Consider the following 23,509-nt stretch of genomic DNA (forward strand, 5'->3'; position numbering starts at 1 on the left):
GCTAGCGTAGCCTATGTTTTTATGTTTGGTTTTCAATCGGTTTTGATAACCTTCTAAACGGTTCCTGGACCGGCTTTTTTTCCTGCTGGTTTTTTTCGGTTCTTTCTTATATTTTTTATTTCCTTATTTCCCATTTATTTTTCTTTTCTTTTTTCTAATTTCATAATTTTAAAAAATGTTGAAACTCAAATTTTGTTTCTATTTTTCAAAAATATTTATAATTTAAAATTTTCTTATTCTTTTCAAAGTTGTTCACATTTTTTCAAAAGTTATTTACAAATTCAAAAACTGGGGGTTTAAAAATGTTTCAAATTTAAAATTTTGTTCCCATTTTACAAAAAATGTTCATAATTTCAAAAATTGCTTAAAACAAACTTGTTTGCATTTTACCAAATTTGTTCATAATTTCAAAAAAAATAGTGGTTTACAAATGTCCGCCTTTCAGAAAATGTTCAAAATTTAAAAATATGTTTGTGTTTCCAAAAAATTCACAAATCAGAACAAATTTCTTGTTTGCAAAACTATGTTCAAAATTTGTAAGATATTCACTTTTTCCAAAACATGTTCATGTTGTAAAATATATTGCATTTCAAAAAATGTTTGCAATTTTTTTAAAAATATCCGCACCATTTTAAATCTTTTTTCATGTTTTCTTGAAAATCCAAATGAAAAAATAACACAAAAATCAGGCGTGCTATGTTCCTGCTCCTGCTCGCTATGTTTCCCTTCTGTGAAAAGGGGGCATTTTAGCATAGCAATCATCGTTTAGGAGTTCCTGACTAGGCTTGCCGCACCGTGGTTAGTTTCATGTGATGGTGCGATTTAGATGGGCTGAGAGGCGACCTTTTTCTAGGATGGGCTGGTTATGTGCTAAGACTAGTAATACAAAAATAATTATTCTAAAAGAAGTTATACAAAAAATGATGCTCTCAAGAAAAATCAACTAAAAAGACTAGTAAGAGCATCTACAAGCCCCCCACTTTTCTAGGCCGTCCGGCACCCTCAAACCCAACCGATATGTGGGGCGGATTTGGGGCCGCCCGGACGCGTCTGCCACGTTTGATCTGACCTAAGATCACGCCTAATTGATCAAGTCCTCCAAAATCGACCACCTTCCTCATGCATCCAACCTCCCTTTCCTATGTCTGAGTCGTCGCCTCATCCACCCTTGCTTCGCGTCTGCACTGTCATCCTCGTCCCCCATCCAAGATGTTGACCCCCACACACGTTGTCCACCACCGCCATGGAAGATGGTCGGCGAAGTCCGTGGGGGTCCAGACCATCATGAGCAAGGCGTAGATTGTCGGCCAGAGGAAGCAGAGCAACCCGGTAGTGCGCTCCGAAGCAGTGGAGAAGGAAGTTGCGGATAAGGAAGCCGTTGACATGGACTTGGTCGCGTCCGTGCTGTCTGCCCCGTCCATGAGAAGGTTCCTGCCAACGGTTGTGTCCCAGTCGTTCTGACCTCGCAATGGTCGGGCATCCCTGATGGTTGGACATGGCCGAAAGAGAACATCTCCTAGGCCACATCGATGACTTGTCGTAACTCCAACGGTCACGGACAATGTCTGGAAATGCCAGCTCCAGGCATGCTAGCATATTGTTCGATGAAATTTTGGACCTGGATACGCACGTATTTTCTTGCCCGATATGCATTCATCCGATCAATTTTGGTATGGTTATTTCATTGTGATGCATATTTTAGGACACATACATGTTAAACATGATACATGATGGTCAAGATCCTCAACATTATGAGTCGGGTGATATCAATTGTCCTTTGTGTAATGACGGGGAGACATCGGATACTAAGAAAAAGAAGGGACCAAAAGCAAGAGGACCGCCATTCACAACCCATGAGGATGTGTTGTTGTTTAAAGCTTGGTTGGCCACACACATGGATCCTATTTGTGGAACCAAGAAAAAAGAGTGCACACAACCATTAACATAACACACAAGCACTATGTGGGGCCGGTTGCTATCCATACCACCCAGAATAAGGGCTCTCTCCAGCCCACTATAATGAGGTCAAGAACCACACCAAGAAGATGAAGAATAACGATGGTTAAGCTCCCATCAATATATTGGATTGGGTGACAATGATGTCAAGATGGGCCAAGTGGAGAGCTGGACGGACAAGGGACCGCAACAAAGAGAAACCAAGGGTGATAGGAAAAAAGTGGGAGAATGAGAGGGCCGCACGTGACGGCGTGGATAGCAAAATTCCTACCACATAGATAGACATTTTTTTCACCAAGGAGGAGAGATACAAGCTCTTCTTGGATGTGCAAAGGGAGATGATATGGGGGATGTTGAGCATTGAGAGGGAGGGGATCAAAATGGAGAAGCAAGAGAAGTGGGAAACACGGGAGATTTAAAAGGCGGAGACATTGGAGGCAATGACCTCGAGAAAGAGAAGTTGAGCCTTATGAGAAACATGGAGCAGTCGATGATCATGTTGCAGGACACTAGACTCTTGGATGAAGAAGGCAATAAGTGATTGCTCAACAACAAGAAGATCAACGAGCACAACAACGGAAGCGATTGATTCATTAGTGTATCGCCTATGTATGAATTGTTAAATTGTTGAATCATGGCTTATTTTTGTTTGTTGAATTGTTGATTGGGGAATCAGTTTTGTTCTATCTGATCTAGTGCACAAAAAAACATGAAAATGAAGGTTTGAATATGAGGGGTGTGGTTGTTTGTAAGGACAAATGAGGGGCGGACCAGCGCTTTTTGTGGACACGTCCACGGACGTTTAGATGGTAATATTTTCTCAATCCATTTGTAGATGCTCTAATAATAATAATAATAATAGTAATAATAATAATAATAATAATAAATTTGTAGGACGCTCAAGATCGTATATAGAATTCGCACGTGATCTTTCCGCTGTTTAAATTGCTCAATTCTCCTTTACATCACACCTTCACACTTGAAGCTGCTCCTTTGCCAATGCCGACTATTTGGCAATTTTTGGCGTGGTTTCAAGCAACTAGTGCAGTGATGCCTTCTTTAATAGTAATCCGTGGCAAAGTCAGAATCGCTGAGTACTGATGACAAAATTTATGTGTTGTCCTTTTGTTCGCGGTATGTGGTTTGTTTATTGTGAGCCAGCTCGCAAAAATATGCCCCCAATGTTGCCATCCGTGGTTTATCCGCCAATTAACATAGCACTTCTTTATTTCTAAGTCAATGGACTCTATGTGTATGGTCTTTGGTCTCCGTTTTGGAAAGATAAAAAGTAGTAACAACTGTTCAGTCCCAACAACCAACAATGATTGATCGAATCAAACAACGGTGGTTCTCCGGCACCATATTGCTCAATCCCCTCTCCTTCCTCTCTTCTACTAGTCACAGTGGATAGTAACATTCACTAGTAACATACACATATCCCTAGACTATGTTACTACCTTTATAGTGGGTAGTAACGTAAGTGTGGTGTCATGCAAAGCTTCATTTATTAGGTTATAGACTCATATTGCATTGGGACATGTGATGTTATGGTAACTAGCTAGTTATTACTAGCATGAGTAACATCACAAATATCAAGGCAAGATGAGTCTATAGCCTAATAATTGAAGTGTTGCATGTTACCACACATATGTTACTCCCCACTATAGAGGTAGTAATATAGAGTAGTAACATGGGCATGTTACTACTCTATGTTACTACCCATTGTGGCTAGTCTAAGAGCAAGTACAATAGAGCTGAGTCAGTGGGCTATAAGGAATAAAGTAGTATATTTCTGCTTAGTTGGAGGAAAGAGAAGAGGAGAGAGAAGGTAAGCGGGCTCTTCGTGAAGAGCCAGCTCTAGCGCATGCTCCTAGGCACTTTGTGAGAATGAAAGGTGGGCCACATAATAAAAAAGTAGTACACTCTTTTGATCTACTATTGTACATGTTGGCTATAAGATGGACTGTAGATGACGTGGCACTGGCTTATAGCTAGCAGCTGGCTATACTATTAACCATGCTCTAAGTTACTCAAACTACCTCTCTCCTCATTAACTCATTAACACATAAGCAAATTTGCTGAGTAGGACTCGATGTTACTGCTGAAATTACTCCCACTGTGGCTAGTCTTCATTCCACCGATCAACCTCACCCGCCCCCAGCAGCCTCGAGATCCTCTACCACGGCCTCATGGCTCATCATGCGACCGACATCCATCAGTGGTGATGCCTCGTTCTCCCCTAAATTATGTGCTTTGTGCCTCCCATCGTGGTTGGTCTCCATGGCTGGTTTGAGTTGTGGAACGAGCATCAAGAGTTTCAAGGGAGATCTCCCGACATGATCGCATGATCTCCAGCACCATATTGCTCCCTCCCGTCTCCTTGTGGCTGCTTGAATCTTTACTAACTTCTTGCTTTGTAGGCTCTCCGCCACGGGTGCGCTCCTCGAAGAAGACACTCCGCTGTGGGTGTCATCGGAAGATGATCCGGCTGGCGGTGGATTGCTCGTCGGTTTAAATGGAGACACGTATTATATGCCACCTGGTGATATACCTCATCTCTGATCTTGCTTTATATATCATCTTCCTGTTTGCATCATCTAGATTTAGATGTAGTGTACATTGCTGCTGGTAGTAAAGAGAAAGGAAAAGGGGATTGTTGAGATGTTCTGCAAATGTATTCTGAACGATCAGGGGGGGTTATCGTCAAATCTTCCTCTAGGGAGTCGTGACTAAGTTAGGTCGAAATTTTTGAGCGTTGAGAGAGGTTCTTCTGTACACACAAGCTTGTCTTCAGTTTACAAATTATAGCTTGCTACTATCGTTATTAACCACGGTTACTGTGTTTGGGCAGAAACGGCACGGAAGTTGGATGACACCGTGACGGAGGAAAGTCTTTCCGGACAAACTCTATTGGAGAAAATTTGGAGTTATGCTATGTGGTGGCGTGAAGAAAATTCAGTTGCTGAGGCTCCTGTGTCCCCGGAATGATAGTGTGGTAGTATAAAGTATTTCTGCGTTGCACAGCTTACACAAAAAAGAACATAAAATAAAGCCGTTGTCAGTGTATGCTGGTGCTCCAGTGTCCCTGCGATGATACTAGCAAGTATTTGCTGAAGAAACTTCGTAGAAATTATTCTCAACAAATGCTTTTTTGTGTCTGTTGTGCAGCTTACGCAAAAAAGCATATAATAAAGCCCTTCGAGTTTCATATCTGTTCTGCTCCAGTTGTTTGCTAAACTCATTCAGTCATTTGGCCACGATGATATCATGTTGCATTGTGTGTTCTGGCTTCTCAGTCTTTGCTTACTACTGCTTTAGGGATATCTTTAGTGTTGCCTGCAGTAGTAGATAAATTAGTTGCATAATATGGAAAGCGGATATAAATTTTAGGAGACCAATAAAATGTAGACCTAGTGGCCTTGTTCATGTTTTACATGCTTCAAAATGAAACCAATTATTTGGGTACCAAAGAACTGGTTTTGTAGACCTAGCGGCGAGGACTTGCTGGTGTGTCCTTGCTGACTTGCATTTATCTCATGGTCGATTCCACTTGAAGGTGTTCAGAGAAGTAATACTGTAATCAGATCACACTGGTAGCTAGTGTTAACGAAACTTGTCAAAACCTAAACCTGTTTGGTTCAACATATGCATCGGCCAGTAATCCATTCAATCCTCCAATGTTTGTCAACTCATAGGACATTATGCAACAATAATACTCCCAAATCATCAACTAAATGAACTCTGGAAACATAAGGGCTTGAAATCACGAATTAGCGAGGTGTGGACAATTTTTACAGACAAATTAGTTAGATAGAACTCCATGTTTTTTTACCACCTAGCTAACCACATGTTTGATTCTCGAAAAAAAAAACTAACCACATGTTTTTTTTTTCATAATACAGTTTCAAAACTATTCGTATATTTTTCTTGTCCATGTACCAAAATGTGTGTCGATCGTACTAACTAATTTTGTACAGAAGGAACCACCGAGAAGGTTTTCGTTTTCAAAAAATGTTCGTGTTTCCAAACACTGTTCACATTTTCAAAAAAAATCTGCAGTTTCAAATAATGTTCGGGTTTTCAAAAAACATTTGTGTTTCAAAAAATGTTGTTCTTTAATAGAATTGTTCACAATTTCAAAAACTGTTCTGGTTTTCAAAACTTGGTCACGTTTTCAAATTTGTTTCATACATCCAAAAAATCATGTTTTCAAAAACTTCTGTGTTTCCGAAAACTGTTCACAACTTTCAAAAAATGTTCTTATTTTCAAAAGAAGTTGGTATTTTTAAAAATGTTCACGTTTTCTAATATCATTAAGAGTTTCAAAATATTTTCCCTTAAAAAAATGTTCATATGTTCAAATAATGTTGGTGATTTTCAAAAAATGTTCGCATTTTGGAAAAGGTTTGTATTTTCTCAAAAGTTGAATTTTTTTGAAAAGTGTTCGCGGTTCATAGAACATTCTATTTTTTAAAAACAAATCATATATCTATAAACATGTACAATTTTTAAAATCCTGAACTTTTTTTGGAAGATGCGAATAATTTCTGCAAACACTAACATTAGGTTTTGAATTTGTGAAAAAATTAAGTATGAAGAACAATGTTTGGTGTTTCTAACAAAAAAATTAAAAACAGGAAAAGGAAAAAGAAAATGTTTGGATCTGCGATTTTTTTGGTTCTTATATAGGTGCACTGCTCTGTAATCATTCAATCTTATTATCTCTGCTGGCTAGCAAAACAAGCTCTAATCCCTGAGGTCTCGTGTTTGATCCCAGGTTGCGTGTATGCTACAGTGTTCATTTTTTACGCCATATGCTACCCGCTCGTACGCCAGTGGGCCGGCCCACTCGGTTGCTTGTGTGTTTGCCCGACAGTCTGCCGCAATAAGCGGCAGATAGGAGCTCCCGACCGCCGCATTGACGGAGAGCAAGGAGCAGCGAGCCTTGACCCGCCGTGTGTGAGAAGATTACCGGCCTTACGGGTCGACGCGGCAGCAGCGGTTGAGTGCACTATTAACAATGCTTTGGGCGTAACCAGTCCACTGCACCTTCATTAAGCTCTGTTCAAATCGATGTTTGTACTTTTAAATAAGGGTTAATTTCACTTTTTACCCAGTTTCACATTTTGTGACAACAATTACCTTATTTAGTATATTTTTCACATTTTTAGCCATTTAAATAAACTTGTGCCATCAATTATCCCTTTAAATTTATTCATCGGTCTGAGTGCTTTGGCCCATGCCACAATGCTGAATGGCTTCCATTCCATGTCAGCTGGTTTTTTTTCTTGGTTAATTTTTTCTAGGGTTTTCCGAAAGATGGTCTCAAATCTCGTATTCACCTAGCTAGCAGTAGGTGGCCCTGATTGGAGAGAAAAGGTGAAACGACCGTGGAAGATATATTTGTCACAATGCCATTCTTTGCATATTACATTAAAACACACTTTCAGAGTGCACATGGCTTCACAGCCTGATGGCTTCACAAGCAGTTCATATGTCGCAAACACGAGGTACAGAAACAAGCCCTTCTTATTTTACAATCCAATTTCTTGTGCACGAGAGAGGACGGTCTTGTTCTTGGTCTTGGGCATGGATTTTAGGTGGATAGTCCTCCAGTTGTCCAAGGACGCTGCAAAGCTGCCACGTATGATTATACAGGTGTAGATGCAACTTTGTGTAGCAGCGCCGTCTAGAAAGGTTCCATACCTTCAAAGGGAACAAACAGTAATTAAATATTAGTGCAACCCCATATATGGAAGAGACGTTAAAATCAACAAAAAGCACATTTATAAAAGACAAGAAAATCATCTTATATAGTACGTAGTATACTATTCTCCGAGCATTTTTTTTAATATAGGTTCCTACTATGGAACAACCCAAATGAAAATAGTACTCCTGCTATTGCGTGTAATTAGCAAGCATGTGACATGAACTGGTCACAGACGACTGGCTAATCATTTGCTAGCTTGGAAACTTCTAAGGAGATGCTAAATAAGTCCACTCTCTGCATTTAGCGTCCATATTTGCTCATAACCTCACAAGCAAGCAAACTGTAGAATTAATTTCACAGAAAGCATATATATTCCGGCCGGTGGATCAAAAACATAATAATGGCAACGAAAACAAGACAGACACTTGTAATCTAATAAAGATGACAAAGGGGAGACCTGCACCTGCTATTGCGTTTCCTCGTCTTGAATGTAAACAATCCAGATCCCCCCGTCTGGGTCGACGACCAGCACACGAATAGGCGGAGCTTCGACGGCCTGGTCGTGGGCGGGAGGCGGCGGTGCCATGAATGATATAGAGCAACGTCTCTTGAGGACGAAACAAAACAAACGGAGGACGCACGTAAGAAGACGGAAATGAAATTGAAAAATAGGTTCAACGAAGAAGGAAAGGAAGCTCAGGAGGGCACCGTTGCGCGGCGGAGATCTTGTGCTACGTATGTGGTGCGAAGAGGCCGGGCGGCCGTCGCCGCTGCTGCACGGTTGAGGAGGAGAACTCGATCGGGGTTGCGCTCGGGGTGGAGAGGGAGAGGATGGATGGAAGGAGATGGAAGGCGTGCTGGTGGTTTGCCCGGCCCAGAGCTGGAGAGGCACGGCGGCAGTCTATTTGTACGTTTTGTGCTACTAGTACTAGCGCGTAGTACGCGGGGGGCAGTGGCGGTTGGGCGGGACAGGTGGCGCCCTATCCCGGTACGTACGCTTGCTTGTGTAGGTGGAGATTGGAGAACGTACGTACGTACGCATCTCCGGAGAGAGACAGAGCTATTTATTATCGTATGTATGTACTTTCGACGTACGAGCCCGCACGTCGCGTCTCATGACCCGGCCGCCTCCAGCAGCACAGCGAGCGTGCATGCATGCATGCCCCTCGCGTACGTCCGCACGCCGCCCAGGTGCACGTACGCGTAGTCTACGCGTGGGTTACACTGACAGCGCGCGGCTCTGGCCGTTATTTTTTCTTTCAGGAGTTTCAAGGGCAAAGCTGCTTACTTTTATAGCTAGCGGCGTGAAAGTTTGGCCGAGTACACGCATAATAGTTCGTACTTTTGTTTTTTGTTTTTTCTTTTTTGTGGAAAATTACAATCGGGTCCCTAAGAAGCTCAATGAACCGAAGGCGCGCCATCCCACTGTTGCCGCCGCTCCCTCGGAGTTGGCCTGACCTTGGATCTGGAGACGGATTTGCCGGAACCGAAAAGTCTTCGAAGTTACGGTCCATATGGACCAGCACGTCAGTGAGGAAGTAGATCAAACCACCGCCATCTTCATCGCCTCCTCGCCGGCAAGTCAGAGGGAAACAGTCCTGGAATCACTCATGTACACAAAGCCGCACACCTCGTCAACGGCGCCGGAGCAAACGCCAATGAAGCGGGGAAGAATTCTGTTTTGTGATTAATACCAATAGTTTAACATATTGTGGCATATTTCTCACATGTATTAATTAGTTGGTATCACGATCAAAAAAAAATTAGTTGGTATCTGCCCTGAACAGGAAAACAACCCATATTTGTGGTGAAATTCTTTTGTAGCAGAAGATGGTGCTTGCTTGATCAAATATGGGAACGTGTTAATTACCTTTCTGGAACAGATAGAAACGTGTGTTCTCAGCTGCAATAATCTGCTGCGTCATGTTTTTTACTTCCAGTCCAAGGCAAAGGCAGTTTGGGGGTAATGCGAGCTAATAAATTGCCACATTTATAGGCCTCCTTTGGTTCGTAGGATATGTTTATCATAAGAATAGGAAACTTGTAGGAAATGAGGTGACATGAATCTCAAATCCTATTAGTAGGAATAGGAAAGAATATGTCATTTGGTTCACACGGTAGAAATTTTTCCATCGAGTCCAGGCTAATGCTCATTTTCCTTTGAAATATGGAGGATAAGAATCAATCGTATATAGGAATAGGAATACATTCCTATGACCAAAGGGCTTTAAAGAATAAAAATAAAAATCCTATCCTATAGATTTCCTATGAAATTCCTTCAAACCAAAGGAGGCCGTAGTAGTTGCCATCTTCCTAGATCTTTCTTGTAATATAATGAACCAAATCCATGCGGAGCTCAATCAGGCGATGCTGCTGTTAGCGGATGCACGCCATTACCATGAGGAAATCACAAGTAAACTGAAAGTTCTTTCGCACAAAAAGGAAATGAACTGAAAGTTTCTAGCTACCGCCAAAGAGACTTTATAAGAGTGGATGTCACCACCTACGTACGTCGTACTCTAGGTTTACTTAGGCGTGGCCACTTCATGCTGACTCGGGGGCGCCTCCTCCCTAACCCTAGCGCGCCGCCACCCAATCGCCCCCAGCCCCGCGCCGCCGCCGGAGGAAGCCGCCGGGCGAAGCTCGTGAGGCTGACGGCGGCGGCGGGGCGTCTCCTCGCGGCTCCTGTTGGGACTGGGGCGGCGGATCTCGGCGGGAACCGGCGGCGGCCCGGGCGTGCGCGGCCCATGGCGTCCGGCGGCGTGGTGGCGGGTCTCGGCGAGGGGTTGTAGGTGGAGGCGGAGGGGTCGGCCGTTCCCGTGCCTCTGCGTTCCTTGGACGATCGCGTCCTTGGGAGCAGGAGGGGGTCGGCCTGAAGCTCTCCGATGGGCGTGGCGTGCTCGTGGCAGCGGCCATCCGGCGTTCCGGGTGGTGTCTTCTTCGAGCGGCGCGAGGTGGACAGCGGGCTGTGGTGGCGGTGCTGATCTTGGATCTGGCGAGGCACCACGGCCCGGTGCTAGGCGATCCGTGCACGCGATGCTTGATGGAGGCTCTTCGAACAGATTTGGGTGAAAACCTGCCTTTGGCTAGCTGCCAAGGCCGGCGGTGACGGCGCTGTTATGCGGCGTTCCCTTCTTGAAGGCATCGCCGAGGAGAAGTTCAAGGCCACCATCTGCTATCTTCGGGGGAAACCCTAGATCAGTAGATCGGATGACGGCGGCGCTATTTTGTGTCGTTTCCTCTCGGGGGCGTCAGTCTTGGAGGTGTTCACGGGATCGAGGGACTAGAGGATGGCGACTTTGGTGGAGCGGTGCTTCATCTTTCACATTGATGGTGGCGGATCTCGGCGGCATGGTGCTGTGGAGACTCGGTGTCTGATGCGCGGAGATGGACTCGTGCAGGAGGAGGAAGCTGTCTGGCGTCATGGGGACGTCGATGGCAGAGTGGCCAGACAAGGTAGAAGCCTCAATATGATCTGAAGACGGACCTGTGAAAGATGGCGGCGACGACACACGAGTGCGGCTGACCGGATTGTGCCCCAGACCCGGTATGTGGCTCGGCTGGGGCTTCCGAATGAGTTTCGGCTTCCGGCTTTTGATGTTAGGCTTAGGTGAGTGGTTTGGGTAGTGGCCCAGCTAGCACCCCCTCATCATATTGGATAGGAGTAGCGGCATATGTTGCCAAGATGGTGGATTCAGACACATTGTTATAATACTTTGTACGGTCCTCGAGAATAATCAATAAAGTGGCCGTATGCATCTCCCAGATGCAGAGGCCGGGGGTCATCCTCTTTTTCTAAAAAAAAAAAAAAACTTCATGCTGACTGAACCACGTTTGCTACAAATTGCAACCGACATGTCAATAACTAATTCGTTTGACCTGGCACTTTTATATGCTTTGTTACCAAGATGGGAAGGTTCTACACATCATCCCAACCCTTTTCGAGATGGTTGCCACCGGCAGCCAGTGGATAGATAGAAAAGGAGTACAAAGTTCAACACATGTGCATCGCTTGTGGTTGTGGAAGTTGACCTCCACTGGCAAGTACAAGAACATGAGTATACCATGCTACCGAGATCTGATCCCCTCTTCTGCCCAGCCTTGCCTCGCGAACCCACTGCCCCTGCCATTTCTATGGTTGTCCCCTCCCTCTACTCTATGTTCACCAATTGTTCATGTCCGTAGCACATCAATTGCCCGTCTAGTTTTCCCTGGTAGCACATCACTTGTCCGTCGATGACCTTCTCTGTCTCACTTCCTGCTTAGTTGATGGTCGTGGTCTCTTTTTTTCGAAAAGGAAGATTATCACCGGCCCCATTTATTAAAACAAATAGAGTATCAACATACCTCTAACATCACAAGTAGCTAATCAAAACAACAAAGTAAACAAATAGCCACAACCGGCAAAATAGGACAACATGCCTAAATACATATGCTATTATCAGACCGTCATCCAAACCGGTCTCTGACTCTCTCTCTCTCACACAGGCAAACCACCAAAGAGGAATCTCTCTCTCTCTCTTGTGTGTGTCCCCCAACAGCCAAATTATTTTGTAGTAGTACGTATTCTCATCCTCACTTGCACCCATAATGGTCACGGCAATAATTCATCTCTTGATCTAATTATTAAACAGCGGTGATCCACCGGGCGAAATGGCGCGCTCCAGCATGTACCGTGTAGTAGTATCCATACTGCCTTCTCCCGTCTTCATTTGGTCTATGTGTGCCGGCCGGCAACCTCGAGCTCCTCCTTTCCCGCAGCGTCAACCTCATCGCTCATCACACGATGTACGTCGATCTCCACCATGCAAATGGTTATCTCCTAATCTCTCTGTTTTGTACCCCAAAATAAAATCTGCTTTATGGAATTTTTTTTCGAAACGGAAGCAAAAATATTTGCCTCATCGATTAATTAAGAAGAAGAGAATTGCCCGGTTAATTTACGAAAAACCGGGCAAAAACCGATACAGACTCCCAAATGCGGACTACTCGCAAAGTAGGAAATGTCAAGCAATGTATAATACGGTATTTGTATAAACCGTATGTAGATAGACTGCGTGCATGTTTGTTGTAACCAAGGGTTCGGATAGGTCAGGGCTGTTGAGATTGCTTAGCTAGTTTCCTTGTAGATCAATCCACAGCCCTAACCACCTAACCTTTTTGTAATCTTTCCTCTTATATAACACGTACGCGTCCCTGCTTAGTAGCATACGCTTTAGCCTCAATTCTCACAGAAAATACCAAAACCGCTCAAGCGGCCCTGTAAACAAACAACAACCGCAACCCTCGACACTTGAAGAACACAATGAAACTCCTAACAAGCACACCAACGAAAACCGACCACCCTCCATCATGAAACCACAGCCGCCTTTCGGATGGCGCCACACTTCTTGTTTTTCTTCTTCTTTGGTTTCTCCTTACTTAGCGTCTTCTTTGCAGGGTCACTTGTCTTGCCAGATGTCGGCTGTTGAGCCACCCATTTGTCAAAAAAACGTAAAACTCATTGAATTTCTTGGTGTCGTTGTCATCAACCAAGGGGCTCGTAGGAGCAGGAACCAACGAACCGGCAGCATCAACATCATCGACCCAAGGAACCACCGACACAACATCTTCCACCGCAGGAACCATCGACACAATCGACTTCGGCGCCTTTAGTTGCTCACATGATAGAGATGAAGCGTGTTCCTCACACAAAGTCGTCGATGAGTCCACCTCCAATCGCTCCAAAGACAAAGGCGAAGCAAGGTTCGAACATATGTCCCAAAGCTCGGGCATGAGTTGCAACACTGGAGCCGCAAGCCCGACGATGGACTCGCCCACAGCGGGAGGCAACACAACGGAAGAAGAAGGCATCGATGGTGAATTGGCCCGAACACGAGGAGAGAAAAAACCATAGGGCTCTGCCCCCTGGTCCTCCGTGGAGTCAACAACTGCCACACCAAGATGTGGCGTGGCCTGCAACATAGCCGGCACAAGGGAGAGCCTACTCAAAGCAGCCTCTGCCCGCTCCAGGAAGCTCTCAATTCGTGCCTGCCAGCCTTGAAGCAACTCAGCCTGATCAGCAAGAGCGGTCTGAAGCACCATAGCAGATGGGGTTGTCAGGCTAGCAGAAGCAGAAACCACAGACGCCCAAGACCCACGGCGAAGCGCAGTGAAGGGGGGTGTGGATTTCATTTGGCCCTCTCTTGAAGGAGGAGGTAAAACCACGGACGCTTTATGGATTGTTAATACTACTACTACTACTATTACTACTTGTCGATGAGTGGTCGGATCCAAACATTAACTTGCTGTGAGGCAACACCGGCCGTCGGGCAGACGGCGGAGGCGAGGCCTTCCTGCATCATGCAGCTTGGACCAGATGCCTGGTGGTTCCCATGGCCCTTGCAGATGGCAGCCACCAGCCGTGAGAGGGCTCCATCTGATCTTTTCCTACCGGCAGTGTGACCTGTCTCTTCCTAGGCGCCCATGGATTTGCAGAGATGGTGCCTCCTACATAACGTGGTCGGTCGCCATGGATGAGTGGAGCGAGCATCAGCTAGTCGCTGCTTGCGCTCTTACCTGTATTTACTGTTTTGTAGGCTCCGGTGGGATGCATTTGCCGAAGGTATTCCGATGTGGGATGTTGATCAGGTTTTGTAGGCTCCGGTGGGATGCATTTGCCGAAGGTACTTCGGTGTGGGATGTTGATCAGGTCGCTGGTGAGATGGCTGTTAGTTTGAATGGAGACATGTACTCCCTCCATCCGAAAAAGCATGTCCCTCAAATGGATGTATCTAGCACTAACTTGATGCTAGGTACATTCATTTAAGGGTCGACAAGTTTTTTCGGACGGATGGAGTACTACATACCACCCGGCGATGCTCTCGTCTCCGCTTCAGGCGTCATGGCAGAGGTGCCAAAGACATTGGGTTACATCTTGGGGAGGAAATTTGGAGTTTTCTCATTGGGGGGGGGGGGGGGGGGGGGGGGGGGGGGGGGGTTGGGGGGGGGATGAACAAGATCCAGTTGCCGATACTCTCTCGAGCCCGCCAACATGATCGCCGGATCTCCGGTGAGCTCCACGGTCATTACGTCCAGCGGAAGGTGGTAGAAGATGAAGTTCTTTTTTCTTCTTATATATTCCCTTTGTATTTTGTGCTGGTTTGCGCTAGGAATTGTTCACTGTGGCCTTTCTTTCTTCTTTTCTTCCTTTTGTTTTTTGGCTGTGTGCATCGTCTTTTGACATTTGGTTGGTGCAGAGAGCCAGACACTGGTTGTAATTGGTATCTCCATGATATTAATATATATCCTCTTTGTCAAAAAGAAGATGAAGTTCTATGTCCAGATTATAAAATGTATCCCACCTCTTATCTCTATCCATTTGAGGTCCGGTGGTTATGTGAGGAAGTTTCAGATTTGCACTGAATGATGGTTTTCATCTGCTACATCACCATGTGAATTATGATAGTATGTGTTGAGCAACACTTAGCACGGACATTTTTTTACGGGATCAACGGAGTGGCTTGGTTGGCATGTTTTGATTGGATAGAATTATGGTGATGGGCCCACACCCACTGAAAATCAGGGGGGGAGAAGATTAGTTTGGAATATGCCCGTAAACCCAGTAACCAGTCCGCGTGTTTAGAATTTTCGGTATGTGTTACTCCCATGCGTCCCTTTTTGACGAGTACTTTGAGTATAATTTGGAACTGAAATGCCACTAGGTAATTGCAATGTTTGATTAGAGAAGTAATTACCATCAGCTAACTAATGACCCTTCCAATTCAAGACACTGATTTGAGTATAATTACGGACTAAAATGCCACTAGCTAATTACAATGTTTGATTAGAGAGGAGTAATTACCATGAGCTAACTAATGATCCGTCCAATTCAAGACACAGATCTGAGTATAGTTTGGGACTGAAGTGCCACTAGCTAATAGTATAATGTTTGATTAGAGAGGAGTAATTACCATCAGCTAACTAATGATCCTTCCAATTCAAGACTGATTTGAGTATAGTTTGGGACTGGAATGCCTGTAGTTACTTGTGGAATCATGATTACCGGAAAAAGCTTGTCGCTGCTTGCATTCTTACATGTATTTACCGTATTGGAGGCTCCGCTGGGAGGCATTTGCCGAAGGTACTGCGATATGGCTTGTTGATCCAGTCGCTGGTGAACTGGCTGTTGGTTTCACCGGAGACATGTACTACATACCACTCGGCGATACTCTCGTCTCCTCTTCAGGTGTCATGGCAGAGACGCCAAAGACGTTGGGTGGCATCATGGGGGAGAAAATCTGGAGTTTACTCTTGGCGTGGGCTGGACAAGATCCGGTTGCCCATACTCTCATCTTCGGCTCCCGCCGTCGCAAGCGCCGGATCTCCGGTGAGCTCCACACCCACGGTGATTAGATTGAGCGGAAGGTCATAGAAGATGAAGTTGTACGTCCAAATTAAAACATGTGAGAGGTTTTGTATGAAAAGGAATGTATCTAGAATTAAAATACGTCTAGATACATTCATTTCTTCGACAAGTATTTTCGGACTGAGGGAGTAGTATTTAACTGGCTAGAAAGGGTACCCCACCTCTTATACCAAGGCGGTGATTTGAGTATAATTTTGGACGTCAAACGAAGAGCGTTTTTGCTGGAACCACGTTTTCCGCTTTCTTGCTGGGTGGTGCTTTGACGACAAGGCCAAGGGAGGCCAGCTCCGAGCTACTGGTAGCGAGGGCGGTGGTCAACTAGTTGACTGCGTTGTTATATGGGAAACACTCCTTACCAGACGTCTGATAACAGACGTTCGTCAGACTAATGGGGCACCGTTGATACATTTTTCATTTCACGGCCGAGGCTGCCTCCAAAGTCCTTTGATTTATTTCCAAAACAGCCTGATATTTTATCCACATCTTCGCCCACAAATCCCTCCCGTAACAATGTCACCTGCCATAAACTCACCTGTTTCCTCGTCCCAATCTCCATCTCATCGCTCTCCCCTTCTGTGTGTGCGACTGACTACGCCGGTAAGCCGTCCCATCCCGTGGTTGCACCGGGCATACCCACGATGCACAAGACCGGCGAGCCCGCAGCCCATCGCCGCCCCGTTCATCTACAATTGATTTCTCCACCGCGAGGAGCTTTGTCTCGGTCGCCGATTGAAGCCATCACGCGAGGAACATTGCTGGAATCGCCACCTCCCCCCTCCGCAGCCCTCTCCGATTTCTAATGTATACTCCTACCTCTGAGTGTTGTTTGTTTTGTCCGCTCCATTGTGTATTTGTATGACTGGATCATGATTTTTTTCCACTCCATCGTGTACTGTATGACTGAATCAAAGTAATATATGTGCTTCCAAAATTTGGCAGCAATATCAGTGGGAGGATTTCCATTGGCCTTTTCACCGTTGGGCTCTTTATGTATAGAGATGAAGGGAGCACACATGGACGTTGCATGAATCGACCTCTACCATCCTGAGCCAAACTTGGTTGTGACTATCCTCATCTATATCTATATCTATATCTATACCTAATATTAAAGAACGGATTGTTTCTCCACTATTTTTGGTCCATCAGATGTTTTCGTACATTTTATGTTTCTCGTCCGTCGCCCTTTTACGTCAAAAAAATAAAAAATGCTTTAAAACAAGCTCGAACCCGTCCCCACCTATATTGAATATTTTTTTCGTATTTTTACTTATTTAAAATAATTTGGGATTTCCGAAAGTTCCAAATTTCAAAAGAAAATGTGAATATTGAAAATTGTTTTAGAAACCGTGCGCCCTATTAGGCCGGCCCATGAGGGGGGGGCACCACTTTTTTTCTTTTTTATTTTTTATTTTTTTCTTCTTTAAATAATTTGGGATTCAAAAAAGTTCCAAATTAAAAAAAATGTGAATTTCGAAAAATGTTTCAGAAGTAGTAAAATGTTTATGAATTTTAACAAAAATTCTGTGAATTCAAAACATGTTCATGAATTTCTAAAACATTGTTCACAAAATAATGAACGTGAATTTCAAAAAAAATTCATCAATTCAAAAAATGTTCGCTGATTCAAAATCTTCATCCATTAAAAGATAACATTCGTCAAAACAAAAATGTTCATTAATTTCAAAAAATGTTCAGCCATTCCAAAAACGTGTGCCTATTGAAAATAATGTTCACAAGTTATAAAAAATGTTCATCCATTCAAAGAAATAATAATCGTGCTCAGTAAGAAAATTTCCAATTACTCACAACAATATTCATCGAGATGTCGTCAACCTCCTAGATTTTGTTAATAGTTTGATTGTTGCTGTTGGCTGCACGCAACATGATCTGTGCCATCCATGGTCATGAACCAGATGTTGCAAACTCCGTCATCACCTCGATGAGGTCATCGAAATTTTACCTCGATGTAAATTTATGTCACTTTGTTGCTCTAAGCCCTTTTTTATATATACTAATTATTATATTAATATTAAAGGAAGGAAGGATTCTTCCATCCAATTATAGTTCCGGCCATCATCTATCTACCAATAACCTTTTATGTTTCCCCGATGCGTGGACCGAGCTAGGCTGCTCCACAATTTTTTCTTTCTTCGATTCAATTGTGGCAGCGAAAAATAATATGATTCTATTTCTCCCTAAGTTGGCCAAGATTGGCCTATTCCGAAACATTTTTTTCTTTCTTCTCATTTGAGTGTGGCATGGAGGTGAGAATGAAACTATGAAGCCGCAAACTGACTGTGATCATTTTGCAAAGACGGTATGATTGAAAGCATAATTATTTTTCATCTTGGGAATAATTGCCATGGATCATATATTAAATAATAAGTTAAATTTTCTCTCGTTGCAACGCACGGGCATTTTTGCTAGTGATATATAAAGTGTGTTGAGATTACATCATACCATGCTTCCAGCTTTCTATGCTTCATACATATAGTACTGCATTGTGCATTGTCAGTTCTTACTGTTGCTTCATACTTACCATGGCAATGCTTTTACCCTGGCCGAGTTTGCTTCATACATATCAAACTCTGCTTCCACATTGTGTTTATTTTAGTCTCGACTCTATGCCTCATACTTTGAGATTGCATAAAGATGATGGATCCAGTTTTCATGATTCATTTGTATCTTCATAATGCAAAATGGACTTCATACACACGATAGTTATGCTTCTTAACTGTGTACTGTTGCTTCATGTACTTCACACTTATGCTTCCACATTAATTATGTTCATTTGGCTTCATTTCCATGCTTTATATTGTTTCGTTGGTGTCACATTTGTATTCAAGTGAAACTACTCATGATTTCTAAATTTCTCTAGGAGTAACCTGTGAGGAAGTTTTGGGGAACGTAGTAATTTCAAAAAAATTCCTACGTACACACAGGATCATGGTGATGCGTAGCAACGAGAGGGGAGAGTGTTGTCCACGTACCCTCGTAGACCGAAAGCGGAAGCGTTAGCACAACGCGGTTGATGTAGTCGTACGTCTTCACGATCCGACCGATCAAGTACCGAACGCACGGCACCTCCGAGTTCAGCACACGTTCAGCCCGATGACGTCCCTCGAACTCCGATCCAGCCGAGTGTTGAGGGAGAGTTTCGTCAGCACGACGGCGTGGTGACGATGATGATGTTCTACCGACGCAGGGCTTCGCCTAAGCACCGCTACAGTATAATCGAGGTGGACTATGGTGGAGGGGGGCACCGCACACGGCTAAAAGATCAAACGATCAATTGTTCTGTCTCTAGGGTGCCCCCCTGCCCCCGTATATAAAGGAGCAAGGGGGAGGTGCGGCTGGCCAGGAGGGGGCGCGCCAGGAGGAGTCCTACTCCCACCGGGAGTAGGACTCCCTCCCTTTTCCTTGTTGGACTAGGAGAAGAGGGGGAAAGAGGTGGAGGAGAAGAAGGAAGGGGGGGCGCCGCCCCCTCTCCTTGTCCTATTCGGACTAGGGGGGAGGGGCGCGCGGCCCTTGCCCTGGCCGCCTCTCCTCTTCTCCACTAAGGCCCACTATGGCCCATTAACCCCCGGGGGGTTCCGGTACTCTGGTAAAATCCCGATTTCACCCGGAACACTTCCGATATCCAAACATAGGCTTCCAATATATCAATCTTCATGTCCCGACCATTTCGAGACTCCTCGTCATGTCCGTGATCACATCCGGGACTCCGAACAACCTTCGGTACATCAAAACATATAAACCCATAATATAACTGTCATCGAAACTTTAAGCGTGCGGACCCTGCGGGTTCGAGAACTATGTAGACATGACCGAGACACGTCTCCGGTCAATAACCAATAGCGGAACCTGGATGCTCATATTGGCTCCCACATATTCTTCGAAGATCTTTATCGGTCAGACCGCATAACAACATACGTTGTTCCCTTTGTCATCGGTATGTTTCTTGCCCGAGATTCGATCGTCGGTATCTCAATACCTAGTTCAATCTCGTTACCGGCAAGTCTGTTTACTCGTTCCGTAATACATCATCCCGCAACTAACTCATTAGTTGCAATGCTTGCAAGGCTTAAGTGATGTGCATTGCTGAGTGGGCCCAGAGATACCTCTCCGACAATCGGAGTGACAAATCCTAATCTCGAAATACGCCAACCCAGCAAGTACCTTCGGAGACACCTGTAGAACACCTTTATAATCACCCAGTTACGTTGTGACGTTTGGTAGCACACAAAGTGTTCCTCCGGTAAACGGGAGTTGCATAATCTCATAGTCATAGTAACATGTATAAGTCATGAAGAAAGCAATAGCAACATACTAAACGATTGAGTGCTAAGCTAACGGAATGGGTCAAGTCAATCACATCATTCTCCTAATGATGTGATCCCTGTTGGGGAACGTAGTAATTTCAAAAAAATTCCTACACACGCAAGATCATGGTGATGCATAGCAACGAAAGGGGAGAGTGTTGTCTACGTACCCTCGTAGACCGAAAGCGGAAGCGCTAGCACAACGCGGTTGATGTAGTTGTACGTTTTCACGATCCGACCGATCAAGTACCGAACGCACGACACCTCCGAGTTCTGCACACGTTCAACTCGATGACGTCCCTCGAACTCCGATCCAGCCGAGCTTTGAGGGAGAGTTCCGTCAGCACGATGGCGTGGTGACGATGATGATGTTCTACCGACACAGGGCTTCGCCTAAGCACCGCTACGATATAATCGAGGTGGATTATGGTGGAGGGGGGCACCGCACACGGCTAAGAGATTAAGAGATCAATTGTTGTGTCTATGGGGTGGCCCCCTGCCCCCGTATATAAAGGAGCAAGGGGGGAGGCGGCCGGCCAAGGAGGAGGGCGCGCCAAGGGGGGAGTCCTACTCCCACCGGGAGTAGGACTCCTCCTTTCCTTGTTGGAGTAGGAGAGAAGGAAAGAGGGGGAGAGGGAGAAGGAAAAGGGGGCTGCACCCCTTGTCCAATTCGGACCACAGGGGGGTGCGCGCCTTCCTTTTGGCCTCTCTCCTCTATTCCCGTATGGCCCAATAAGGCCCAATACTTCTCCCTGGCGAATTCCCGTAACTCTCCGGTACTCCGATAAATATCCGAATCACTCGGAACCTTTCCGAAGTCCGAATATAGTCGTCCAATATATCGATCTTTACGTCTCGGCCATTTCGAGACTCCTCGTCATGTCCCCGATCTCATCCGGGACTCCGAACTACCTTCGGTACATCAAAACACATAAACTCATAATATAACCGTCATCGAACTTTAAGCGTGCGGCCCTTACGGGTTCGAGAACTATGTAGACATGACCGAGACACGTCTCCGGTCAATAACCAATAGCGGAACCTGGATGCTCATATTGGCTCCCACATATTCTACGAAGATCTTTATCGGTCAGACCGCATAACAACATACGTTGTTCCCTTTGTCATCGGTATGTTACTTACCCGAGATTCGATCGTCGGTATCTCAATACCTAGTTCAATCTCGTTACCGCCAAGTCTCTTTACTCGTTCTGTAATACATCATCCCGCAACTAACTCATTAGTTACAATGCTTGCAAGGCTTATAGTGATGTGCATTACTGAGTGGGCCCAGAGATACCTCTCCGACAATCGGAGTGACAAATCCTAATCTCGAAATACGCCAACCCAACAAGTACCTTTGGAAGCACCTGTAGAGCACCTTTATAATCACCCAGTTACGTTGTGACGTTTGGTAGCACACAAAGTGTTCCTCCGGTAAACGGGAGTTGCATAATCTCATAGTCATAGGAACATGTATAAGTCATGAAGAAAGCAATAGCAACATACTAAACGATCGTGTGCTAAGCTAACGGAATGGGTCAAGTCAATCACATCATTCTCCTAATGATATGATCCTGTTAATCAAACGACAACTCATGTCTATGGCTAGGAAACATAACCATCTTTGATCAACGAGCTAGTCAAGTAGAGGCATACTAGTGACACTCTGTTTGTCTATGTATTCACACATGTATCATGTTTCCGGTTAATACAATTCTAACATGAATAATAAACATTTATCATGATATAAGGAAATAAATAATAACTTTATTATTGCCTCTAGGGCATATTTCCTTCAGTCTCCCACTTGCACTAGAGTCAATAATCTAGTTCACATCGCCATGTGATCTAACATCAATAGTTCACATCACCATGTGATTAACACCCATAGTTCACATCGTCATGTGACCAACACCCAAAGGGTTTACTAGAGTCAATAATCTAGTTCACATTGCTATGTGATTAACACCCAAAGAGTACTAAGGTGTGATCATGTTTTGCTTGTGAGATAATTTTAGTCAACGGGTCTGTGACATTCAGATCCGTAAGTATTTTGTAAATTTCTATGTCTACAATGCTCTGCACGGAGCTACTCTAGCTAATTGCTCCCACTTTCAATATGTATGTAGACCGAGACTTAGAGTCATCTAGATTAGTGTCAAAACTTACATCGACGTAACCCTTTACGACGAACCTTTTGTCACTTCCATAATCGAGAAACATATCCTTATTCCACTAAGGATAATTTTGACCGCTGTCCAGTGATCTACTCCTAGATCACTATTGTACTCCCTTGCCAAAATCAGTGTAGGGTATACAATAGATCTGGTACACAGCATGGCATACTTTATAGAACCTATGGCCGAGGCGTAGGGAATGACTTTCATTCTCTTTCTATCTTCTGCCGTGGTCGGGCTTTGAGTCTTACTCAATTTCACACCTTGTAACAAAGGCAAGAACTCTTTCTTTGATTGTTCCATTTTGAACTACATCAAAATCTTGTTAAGGTATGTACTCATTGAAAAAACTTATCAAGCGTCTTGATCTATCTCTATAGATCTTGATGCTCAATATGTAAGCAGCTTCACCGAGGTCTTTCTTTGGAAAACTCCTTTCAAACACTCCTTTATGCTTTGCAGAATAATTCTACATTATTTCCGATCAACAATATGTCATTCACATATACTTATCAGAAATGCTGTAGTGCTCCCACTCACTTTCTTGTAAATACAGGCTTCACCGCAAGTCTGTATAAAACTATATCCTTTGATCAACTTATCAAAGCGTATATTCCAACTCCGAGATGCTTGCACCAGTCCATAGATGGATCGCTGGAGCTTGCATATTTTGTTAGCACCTTTAGGATTAACAAAACCTTCTGGTTGCATCATATACAACTCTTCTTTAATAAATCCATTAAGGAATGCAGTTTTGTTTATCCATTTGCCAGATTTCATAAAATGCGGCAATTGCTAACATGATTCGGACAGACTTAAGCATAGATATGAGTGAGAAACTCTCATCGTAGTCAACACCTTGAACTTGTTGAAAACCTTTTTGCGACAATTCGAGCTTTGTAGATAGTAACACTACTATCAGCGTCCGTCTTCC

At 44.4% G+C, this 23,509-nt stretch overlaps 1 long non-coding RNA gene across 1 annotated transcript; it reads right to left on the reverse strand.

Annotated features, from left to right (window-relative positions):
* Positions 1-7,336: 7,336 nt before the first annotated feature.
* Positions 7,337-8,534, reverse strand: LOC123048290 (uncharacterized). Its single transcript, XR_006423263.1, has 3 exons — positions 8,375-8,534; positions 8,130-8,273; positions 7,337-7,662 (listed from the first exon to the last, which is right to left on the reverse strand). It is a non-coding gene; the product is annotated as an uncharacterized lncRNA (long non-coding RNA).
* Between the last annotated feature and the right edge of the window lie 14,975 nt (positions 8,535-23,509).

Source organism: Triticum aestivum, chromosome 2D, assembly GCF_018294505.1.
Source record: "Triticum aestivum cultivar Chinese Spring chromosome 2D, IWGSC CS RefSeq v2.1, whole genome shotgun sequence".
NCBI lineage: Eukaryota > Viridiplantae > Streptophyta > Magnoliopsida > Poales > Poaceae > Triticum > Triticum aestivum.